The 11,516-nt window shown below is 32.9% G+C and overlaps 1 pseudogene; it reads right to left on the reverse strand.

The window, feature by feature from the left end:
• Nucleotides 1-8,828: 8,828 nt before the first annotated feature.
• LOC111372482 lies at nt 8,829-11,516 on the reverse strand (annotated as a pseudogene).

An 11,516-nucleotide genomic window follows, 5' to 3' on the forward strand; every position in this document is an offset into this window, starting at 1 on the left:
CCTGCAACATTATTTCAAGAAGTTTGACTGAGATTTCCCTCATAAAGAAAATATGAATAAGAATTGGATAGAAAACCATAAATCTATTCATGAAATCATTGAGAATGACAAGATGTAATTAGGGATTACGAAATTGTATTTTTAGTTTAAAAGTCAACTTTTGTTGCTCTTCATGGAGCTTTTTAGACTAATAGGATTCACTTGTCTGTGCATGCCAAAAGTATTCTATGTTGTTTTTTTGCTGTAATAATGTAAAGAATTCTGTATTTGACATGCAATTGTTCACCTAGTCAGGTAAACTGCAAGAAAAGTTCGCAAAACCTAAAGAACAAATGCAAGTTATAGCTTGCACTTTTGGTGTGAGGAAGTCTGTAATATCCAGCTGTGTGTCCCAAGTATTCAACACAGGTTGGATCACCTAAACAAGGAAATAGTAAACCTTTCTCGACTATTTTTGATGCTGTAAACGCAGGATCTTCTTCAGCAATGTTCACATCAAGCTCAGGAAACAAGTTCAATCCTCTGATAAACTTTTCTGCTTGTGTTTTTGGGAATTCCATAGTTTCTGCAAATGAAAGTGTGCAAAGGAACAGGAGAAGGAAAATAGAGGGAAAAATAAATGAAAAGTTGCTAGTTCCATTGTCGAAAGAATGATTTTGAAAATGAAACTAAGGATAGGGCATCTTTGATTCGGAATTTATAGCTTCTCATGGATTTCATGCATTCAATAGCTTCAACAGAATTCGTAAGATTTTAAGAATTCTACACATTGATTATAATGGATTCTTTAGATTTCAATGGATTTTTTACTATTAGGATAAAATTATATGACATCTTAATAGATTTCACATAATATGAAAAATCCTTACTTCGTAATTAGAAATAAAATTCATAATCTGATTTCTTATTACAAAATAAATAAATTAATTAACTTAAATTTTAATTTAAGTTGGTCAAACAATTATTTCATAAACACATTATCTAAACCCAGTTTAGGTGACGTTAATGTGACATTAAATGATATGTGAAATTAAATAAGTTATTTAATTTCACCTTTCTTTCACCATATTATCTAGCGCCACCTATGCTGGAGATGTAATTTCAGTGGGGCTACATAGCATGATTCTATATTATAATTTAAACATCTCAAAACAAGCCATTTTTATTTTTTGCTTTATACACACAAGTTTAAATACATACAACATATGTGCATTAAAACTTATAAAAATTCGTACGTATGTGAACCAGGATTCTCGTTGTATTCTACCTCCTAAATTTTTAGAATTCTTATCTATGTTTCTTCTGAGAAATGATAGTCAAGTTCACTAGTTCTGAAATAGCAAAGGTCTCTTTCAAACACTGTTTTAGCACGTCGAAAGCATTTTCTCGTGTGTTCATAATCACCCTCTTCCATAGAAAATGTCTCAAATTTGGCATAACATCTTCAAGTGTTTTGTGCATTTTGAAAGCCTCTCATAAATAGATCTTGTTCTTTCATATTTAGGGCCCATTTCGTGAGACTAAGAAACTACTTTTAAATATGTTTGAATAATTTTGGAAGTACTTCGTCAGGCTAGAATAACTTTTAAAGGAAAAAAAAAAAAAGAAAAGAAGAAGAGGACGTTGACAAGTTGCAGCCCTCTCTTAATGTATTTCTTAAATATAATATCTTTGGGAGCTTTGCCAATCCAAGAATTTGGCATGCTTGATCAAAGATCTAACTAACTTATTGCAAACTATGCAACCATCAACCAAACCCTAGAAAATGAAAATTTGTCAATATTTCTCCATTTTTCATCACAAACTTCACATACCTAATCCAGGCGTAAACTTCGGATGACAGTCAGAAATCTCTCTCACCCTCTTGGCCTAATTGTCCCTCAATTTAAACTTCATATACGAAAGCCAGTCTTTCTGATTAGGAAGCTTTGACATCAACCTCCCAAAAATTTCCCTTGCAATAGCCACATTGCCTCTCTCTCCTTAACTTGAATATACTTATACCACAACTGATCCACAATATGTCGGCGTTTTGTTGGATGCCATTGGTCTATTTGGCTATAGGCCACATGCACATTTCCATTTTTCTTTTCATTTTTTAATAACTAAATGTATAATGTCAAAAAATAGGCATTGATTTTTTAATTTATCGCTTTATACAAAAGTAATTTACCATTTCAAAATGAGTAATGCTATATAGTGCTAGAACCACTTTTACATACATTGGTGCTAAGCACCACTATTGGTATAGAAATATTATTTCAAAAAACTATATCTCTTACCTCAAATGAAATGATCAAAAGGTTCAATTAAGAGCAAATACCGATGCCTCGGTACATATTGTTACTTATACAATTCTTAAATTGGGTAATTAACACAAAATGTCCATACCTTTCAATGTTGTTGTGTAAAACGTTTGTATCTTTCATCTTTTGGCATTTTCACCCTTATTTTCACATTTCATTACGAAAATCATCATTTTCATCCAATTTCATATTAAAAAAATGTAAAATGACACATATAGCCTCTTGTTTAAATAAAACAAAAAAAGGAACAAAATAAAGAAAAATTGCAGCCACACTTCCAAACTTCTGAAAAAGTACAGATGAGTCCAAATAAATTATTAAAAGGGTAATTAGCACAAAGCGTCCTTACATTTCAATATTATTGCTCAAAACATTCATACATTTTATTTTTTGGCATTTTCATCCTTATTTTCACATTTCATTATGAAAACCATCATTTTCATTCATTTTCTCAATTAAAAACTATAAGATGATGAATATACCCTTATATTTGAATAAAACAAAAATAAAAAACAAATTGCAATTATTTATTTGTACTTTTTTGAAATATTTGGGATTATAGTTGCAATTTGTTCTTTATTTTTCTTTTATTTATTTTTGTTTTATTTAAAGATGATGATATATTTGTCATTTTACGACTTTTAATTGAGAAGATGTATGAAAATGATGATTTTTCAATGAAATGTGAAAATAAGAGTGAAAATGCCAAAAAATGAAAGGCATGGAGATTTTGCACAATAATATTGAAAGATAGCAACATTTTCTACTAATTACCCATTTAATAATTTATTTAGATTCGTTCGCATTTTTTTAAAAAGTTTGGGAGTTTAATTGCAATTTGTTCTTTAATTTTTTTTCTTTTTTTGTTTTACTTAAATAGGAGGGTATATTTGTCATTTCTCATTTTTTTTATTGAGAAATTTGATGAAAATGATGATTTCCGCAATGAAAGGTGAAAGTATGAGTAAAATGCAAAAAAATGAAAGATAGGGACATTTTGCACAATAATATTAAAAGATAGAGATGTTTATGCTAATTACCTTTCATAAATTCCTTGTAGCTATTATAGTTTATTACATTTAAGGTCTAGTTTTGCAAGTTCTCAAATTATTGATAGATGCACTATAAAGTGCATCATTTCCAAGCTTAGCACCATTTTTTGTCTTAAGATAAACACCTTAATTTTGTATCGAATTTTGTTTGTCATCGTGTCGAGCTCTTCAAGCGAATCTTGACTGACTTGTTGCATATTGCCTTACAGCAAGAATCTATCATGTAAGAACTGAGACATTATAATCATTGGTGAATGGTGGCCTCTAATGGTACCAGTCAAATTATCTAGAATTAGCTAATTTAATCTCATTATAACTTGTAATCAAAGTCAAATATTAATATCTAATCTTCATAGTTGGTTTTTGGTTAACAAATTAAGAAGCTAATAATGTAAAGATTGAGAAATTCATCGTTTACCTAGAAAAGAACAAGATAAAAATTACTTTGTTTAAAATATTGAAGAGAATAATTTCAAAATTCTAATTGAGATGAGATACTGATGTAAGTTATATAACATCCAAAGTGATATAATAGCGAAATAGATATGGAATATTTAGTAAATTAGATCTTGTCTACTTCCTTCTATGTCCTTTTTTTTTTTAAATAAAAGTTTCAAATTGCATCAACCACTGTCATCATGAAATGTGGATGAGATATAAAGAGGCGTACGATGTACTAACTCACTAATACATGCGATATAGTCATGACACTATCGATGGAAATGAAATTACATGACTTACAATTAGTGTCCCATAGCAAAAAAGAGCAAATATCATACAAAACAGCCTCTTGAGGGGCAAAAAAAAAAAAAGGTTAGACTTCAAGTTCTGAATAACCCAAAATTAAAACGCACAAATATGATTTGAATTATTCTTATTATAAACTAAAATAAGCAATAAAAAGGAAACAAATTTTGGAGTTCTATCAAACAACGAAAGGCACTAGGATCCCAAATCAAGGATTGTTAATATTCTTTAATCATTAATTAAAGTTTATAATCAATTCTTGATTATGCTGGCCTTCGATATTTCTTAAGTACTAATATTGTCTCTTGAGATAAATTAATCTCATTTTTATCTACGACCTAACTATGTCCCTAAGAAAATGTAAATACAATAGAAATAGAAAATAAAAATAAAAATAAAGGCAATACAAATCTAGAAGATCAATTAAGATTGCTATCTAAGTGACACGTGAATAGAAAGAATAATTTTAATTAGCGATACTGGTTATATAACATCAATTCAGGTGATAATACGGGATCCAATCACTGAAGTTAGATTTGAGTAACTCATTTAATTAAATTTCTCATTAGAATCACCTAGATTCCGTGCTAAATAACGTTGCTAAAATAGGAATACTTTCTATCTATGTGGCCTTGCTACCTAATCAATAGGTGATTAAATTTGAATTAGGCCCCTCTTTGGGCTCCATTAAAAATTTAATGTATTTTTTCTTTCTTTTTTTTTAACCCCACATTTTCACATAAATCCAAAATTTCTTCTTTTTTAACCACACATTCTCTAAAAAAATCACTATTTCAAACTACATTTTTCTTTAAAAGCTCATTAAAATGGAGCCCAAACAAGGGCTTAATCTTATTGCATTCTTTCTATAATTCAAATTTCACCTCTAATATTAAGAGAAAAAATAAAGATGAGAAAGAAAAATTAAGAAACAAGGGAGAGAAAGAGAGAGGAAGAGAGATATATTAAATTTCATTAAGTCATTTCATCTAGAAGAGTATCGACATCTACAAACAACTATTCACAATGTTTATTTTTCTTACCAGATAGCTGGACATAGTCCTAAACATCTTGGATTAGAGATGCACTTTTGAAGATATATTCATTCACATCGACAAAAATGGCATTTTGTAAAGGAAACATTCATTAATTGATTATTGTTAGAAGGGGTCTATTGCAACATTCAACAAGTGTATGCTACCGTTGACCAATAAAATTGAGATTTTGCAATACTATTTTAATGAATGTTATTATTGTATCCTTTTGCAACGTTCTCTAACCATTGTTAAAATCCCTTCTTCTTTTTTTTTTTTTTAGCAATGGTCGCCGCATGTTAAATGTGAATTTTGATAACGGGTAATGATCCTTGTTGAAATTAACAAGTTTTACACATTTTGTAACTTTCACTATGTGTTGTTAAACCTTGTGCAATGTTTAAATTTTTCAACGTTTAATGATTGAATGGATTCAAAAATTCGTAATAAAATTATTGTCAATTTCATATCATCCCAAATATGTCTTTAATTTTGCTATTTAATTTGCGTAAATTATTGTAAAATAGAAAAAAATACATAATAAATTAAAACATGTGTAAATTGGCCTACAGTAGAAACGATAAAAGCAAAGACAACATGAAAAGAGTTATCAATAGTTAGCATCTTGACCATCATGTCAAATGTCGATACAAGAAAAATATACGAGAAATGGGTGTGGAAGAGACAAGCATGCAGAATTTTTTTGCTAGAGTGTCAAGATGATATTCCCTTTAGCTTTACCTGTCTATATGTATTTATAGGGAAGGAATCCATGTGGAATTTGGTGACATTGCAACCCTGATTCCATGTGTTGTTGCCTTATCCAGGGATGGCAAAAATCCCTATCCCGACAGGTTGGCAGGCCAAGCCCCAAACCTGCCCCTCGAAAAGAAAAAATAAAAAAATAATAAACGGGACAAGCCACCGCTCTACCCCATATAAGGAGGGGCGGAGGTGCCCCGTCCTGAACTCGCCCTGTGACCATCACTAGCTTTATCAATTGGTAGAAATCTTCTTGGCAAAGTTTCCTTCTACAAATCGATTTCTTCTATGATTTGGTTTCTCTGTGGGATTTGATCCTTTTGATTTTCTTAATCATCTAAAAATTTTCCCTTGATTTTTAGGAGCTAATAAGACAATTCTTATAGAATTTGTTCCCTCCATATGATAGTTAGCTTCATAATATGTGGATTCTTTGATATTGACAAGGCATTGGGCCTCGTTGAAAGACCTTGGTTCATCAGCTTCAAGAGGCGCTATGTATCTTCGTCTCGACAAGGGTTGTTCGGGAGAGGCGAGGTGGGCCTTGAACTCGCCACTTGAAGATGCGAATATCTTAAGGGATGATATGGTACTTCCTAGAGCAAAGATCATAGTTCGAAATGTTCCAGGTGGACTGAGGGCAAGGAAAAGCACATGGCTTGTTGCCACCGGCCTACGTGGCTTTCACTATTGTTTTGTGTAGAAGAATTCTTTGAGAAAGTCACATTAGGGTAACTTCTTCAAGCTAGAAGTTATTCTAAGTAGACTAATTGTCTTCTAAATGGGTCCAGAAACTTAATCTCAAAAATTGCTTTTGACTTTTCAAAATTCTACGAAATGGGCCATGGCTTTTGGGCATTATTAAGAAAAGTGACTCTCAGGTTTTGTGCCAGGATCTCCGCTAGGGGTTGCTTGCCTTGGGTTGATCCTTCTCAACCATATTCAGATGCTGATTGGGCTGGATGTCCAGTGAAGGAAAAAGCCCGTCAACTTACTTTACTAAGGGAAGAGGGTGTTATTTAACAATATTGCTTTCGTTCCTATCCAGCTTCGACTCAACTGAGCTTTCAGAGATATACTAACCGTAGGTATCTGACCATCAGATACCGACGTCTTCTTGCGTGGGAGGGTCAAACTGGGCCACATGCTCATTTCCTTCTTCCTCTTTTTTTTCTTTTTTAATAAATTAAATGTATATCAAACAACAGTGTTGATGTTTTAATCTATTGCTTTATCATAAAAGTAATGATATATAGCGCTGGCACCACTTTTACATATATCAATGCTAAGCATAGCTAATCTTACATAACTTTACTATTTCAAAAAGTTACGAGGAATTTATTTCTTAACTCAAACGAAGTGATCCAGACTGATGCCTCTTTATCGATTGTTACCTATAACTTTCTAGAATTCCTTGTAGTTTATTACATCTATAATCTATTTTTGCAAGTTCAATTACAGATAGACACATTATAAAGTACATCATTTCCAAGCTCAGCACCATTTTCATCTCAAGTCGAACACCTTAATTTCATGTTGGCTTTTGTTTGTGATCTTGTTTGTGATCGTCTCAAGCTCTTCACGCAAATCTTGGCTGTCTTGTTGCATATTGCTTTGTTGCAAGCATATACCGCCATAGTTTCATGTAAGAATTGAGACTTTACAATCATTAGTGAATGGTGACCTCTAATGGTATTGGTCCAATTATCTAGATCTAATGGTACCTCCTTAGTGCTTGTTTGTAAAAAGAATTGTAATCTTATTATAATTTATAAATAAAGTTCAACCACACATTATTAAGTTCAACCACACAACAACAACTACTATTCACTTATTATCAAAACATTTCTCGAAATCTTGATTGTTGATTTTATCCCTACAAGTGGACAGATAGTAAACAAGTATTATAGTGATGAATAGAGTATTGAGCTCACAATAACTCTGCTTATTTTACTGTAGTTAAAACTAGTTCTAATTGAAAACGCGCACAAATGAGATTTTGTATTGGTCTTATTATCAACTAAAATAAGAAATTCAAAAGGAAACAAATCTTGGAGTTCATACAAACAATGAAAGGCACTAGGATCCCAAATCCAGGATTGCTAATACTCTGTCATCATTAATAATCCGTTTATAATCAATTCTTGAGTTATGCTAACAATCGATATTTATTAAGTACTAATCTTCTCTCTCGAGGTAAATTAATCCAATTTTTATCTACAACCTATGTATATCTCTAAGATTATGAAAATACATAAAAAAGCAATATAAATCTAGAATATCAATTAAGATTGCACTGAGCATAAAAATATCTCTATCTTTTTAATAGTACACGTTGTTGTTTAATATAATGTGCTAATGCCGAACCTCTTGGAAACAATATAATTCTCAAACCTCTCGGATTGCACGTTGTTGTACCATGCAGTAATCATGTGCAATTGGTATTCAAGAAACGTTTTTAGTATTCGTCTACACATATGGAACAAGGAAATTGTGGGTTAAGGTTGTACAGGAGCATATTAAGGAGAAATTCGACTTCAGGCCAGGAATGGTTGCTATATATCTGGACCTGAAAAGGGACGGAAACATCTGTATCAGAAGACTGCTCGTTACAGTCGTTTTGGACGAGACAATCCAGATTTTACCTGGGAAAACATTAAGGCGCTCAAGGCTGCTATGTGAACTTTTAGCCTGTTTCCTTTCTGCAGGATGCTTATGTGCTGTTGCACTTGGATTTGGTACATTTTATACCAAACTAAAAGAGATTAAGCAATGTTTTGTAAGTTTTTAAGGTTAAGAATAAATAATAGAAGACTTCATCATGTGATTAATCAAAACTTTCTAGCCCAATAGCGATCATTGTCAACAGAGATCTTTCTGGACCAATCCCTCAATAGGTAAATGAACATGAATTGAGGAAACTTTTATTAAGAAATCATTACAATAATGGGGTTTGTGCAGCTATTCTTCGGAGGAATTCCTTGCATCCATCTCTTTATCATTTCTAGTGATACTTTTGGTTGATCCGCAGGAATCCAGTGACCAGCATTATAGACCTTGAGGAAAGTGAGAAGTCCACTGCTTTTCATTAACCCTGCCTCCTCTCCATCCACCTTAAATGGAACAGAAGGTGCTGATACAAAGTTTTTCTGTCCCGACCATACCATAGCATCGACCCATCTCGCGTTTCCTGACAATATTAAAACTTAGTTATAGCAATTACATTACAAACCTTGCCTACGTTTTTCATAGTCAGAATTCAGATAAGAAAAAGATTCACTAAAGTTCGGTTGAAGAAAGAAAATCTTACCAAGCCAGTTGCATTCAAGTTCATAATCCCCAGCGTATACTAGTAACTTGACTCCATTCTCTAGTAGTGCAGGAATAACAACTTCGTAATTCTTCATCCAGTCCGGTTTCATTGGATCATACACAGAACGTTTACATGTTACAAATTGTATGTCTCCAACACCAAGTGCTTGTCTAACTGACTTTTGATTTAAGAAATTTTCCAATTTCGAGAAGTCGTAGCACTTACCCGCACACTTTTTTCGAATATCAAAGTACTACAATAAATAACAAAACCATACGGTCAATAAGTTTAATTTTCTGTCAAAATAGAAGACTAATTTATGTGTTTTTCTTACATTTGTACTACCAGTTATATTAACTATCCTATTGAAAATGCCGGTGCAGTCATAGAAATCCTTGGTACAAGCTGATGACGGACCACTACTATTGCCTGCCTATGAACTTTTTATCACAATCCAAGTGAGAAATGCTTGTGAAAGGTTTGCCGTGTGGGTTTATAAGCACATTATAAGTAGCCTTCCCGAGGTTGTCCTGTCTGTCACGTGGTCCCACAAGGAAGGATGCCACTGGTAGGCTCTCCAATGTGCATATAAATCAGGCAGAGTTTCCACGAAGACGTAGATTCAGAAGTAAGTGTTAGACGGGATGGATTTAGGACTAAGAATTACCACAGAGTTTTATTCCCTATACACATTGGGGAACTAACCGACCCAGGCTGTTATAATCAGATTGGGTGATCAATTTCATGCTTAAAGCACAACCAGCATATGCTTTTTACTGGATCTCTGGTTCTGTCAATCCACTACCAATAGCTAATCCCTGTTTAAGCATTGGTGAGTTGCACAACTAAACAAGGAAAACTACGATGCTAGTAAACAATAGAGATGAAATTCAAGGCTTACTTTCATGTTTATATGAATCCCTTCTTTATTATTGTTTCCCCGTTGTACACGATCAGCAAAAGCTGGAATATAGTGCCCGGCATATGATTCTCCGATGATGTAAAAATCATTCCTTGCATGTTGAGGGTGCGCTTCGAAAAATGCCTAACATTTTTTTAATATTATAGTTCCGTCTAAGCTAGTTTATGGTGTTGGACGACTGGCCATATTATATGAAAATAAGTTAAAATCTAAGTCTAGTTTCCTGTAGCTGACTAGACTAAGAAACTTACCTGCATGAAGACACAGAAATCTACGGCAGCACCCTGAGAATCCATTCGTATGTCAGCTTCGTCAGAAGTATAACTGAATCCTTTTCCAGTTGGTTGGTCGACATATATATAATGTTTGAGACCTGTCGTAGTATATCATTCATGAAAATATCTGAAATGCCCAAACGAATCCTTTCTTCCCAGATAGAGATAGGAACAGTCAGGGAAAAAAAAAAAAAAAGAGTACAGAATTGCAAGAGCAGATGTATGTTTCCTCTTGAAAAACAACATCATTTGGAGTCTAGATGAAAAAATTTTAATGAGAATTAAGGAAAATGAGAGTACCTTATCTCAACCAAAATCATTCCATACAAGAGATAAGTTGTCTGTTATTTGGAATGGACCGTTTTCATAAAACAGGGCCAAAGATGTGCTGCATCCGGGTCCTCCAGTTATATATACAACAACAGGGTCTGTACTCGGATTGTTTCTTGATTGAAAGAAAAAATAGAACATCCTGCAACAATATTTCAATTAGTTTGACAGAGATTTCCCTCATAAAGCAAATATGAATAGGAATTGGATGGAATTATTCATGAAATCATTGAGAATGACAAGATGTAATTAGGGATGACGAAATTGTATTTTTAGTTGAAAAGTCGACTTTTGTTGCTCTTCCTGGAGCTTTTCGGACTCATAGAATTCACTTGTCGGTGCATGCCAAAAGTATTCTAAGTTGTTTTTTTGCTGTAATAATGTAAAGAATTCTGTATTGGACATGCAATTGTTCACCTAATCAGGTAAACTACAAGGAAAGTTCCCAAAACCTAAAGAACAAATACAAGGTATACCTTGCACTTTTGGTGTGAGGAAGTCTATAATATCCAGCTGTGCGTCCCAAGTATTGAACACAGGTTGGATCACCTAAACAAGGAAATAGTAAACCTTTCTCGACTATTTTTGATTCTGTAAATGCAGGATCTTCTTCAGCAATGTTCACATCAAGCTCAGGAAACAAGTTCAATCCTCTGATAATCTTTTCTGCTCGTGTTTTAGGGAATTCCATAGTTTCTGCAAATGAAAGTGTGCAAAGGAATGGGAGAAGGAAAAATAGAGGGAAAAATAAATGAAAAGTTGCTAGTTCCATTGT

Source organism: Olea europaea, unplaced genomic scaffold (genome assembly GCF_002742605.1).
Source record: "Olea europaea var. sylvestris unplaced genomic scaffold, O_europaea_v1 scaffold1004, whole genome shotgun sequence".
Lineage (NCBI taxonomy): Eukaryota > Viridiplantae > Streptophyta > Magnoliopsida > Lamiales > Oleaceae > Olea > Olea europaea.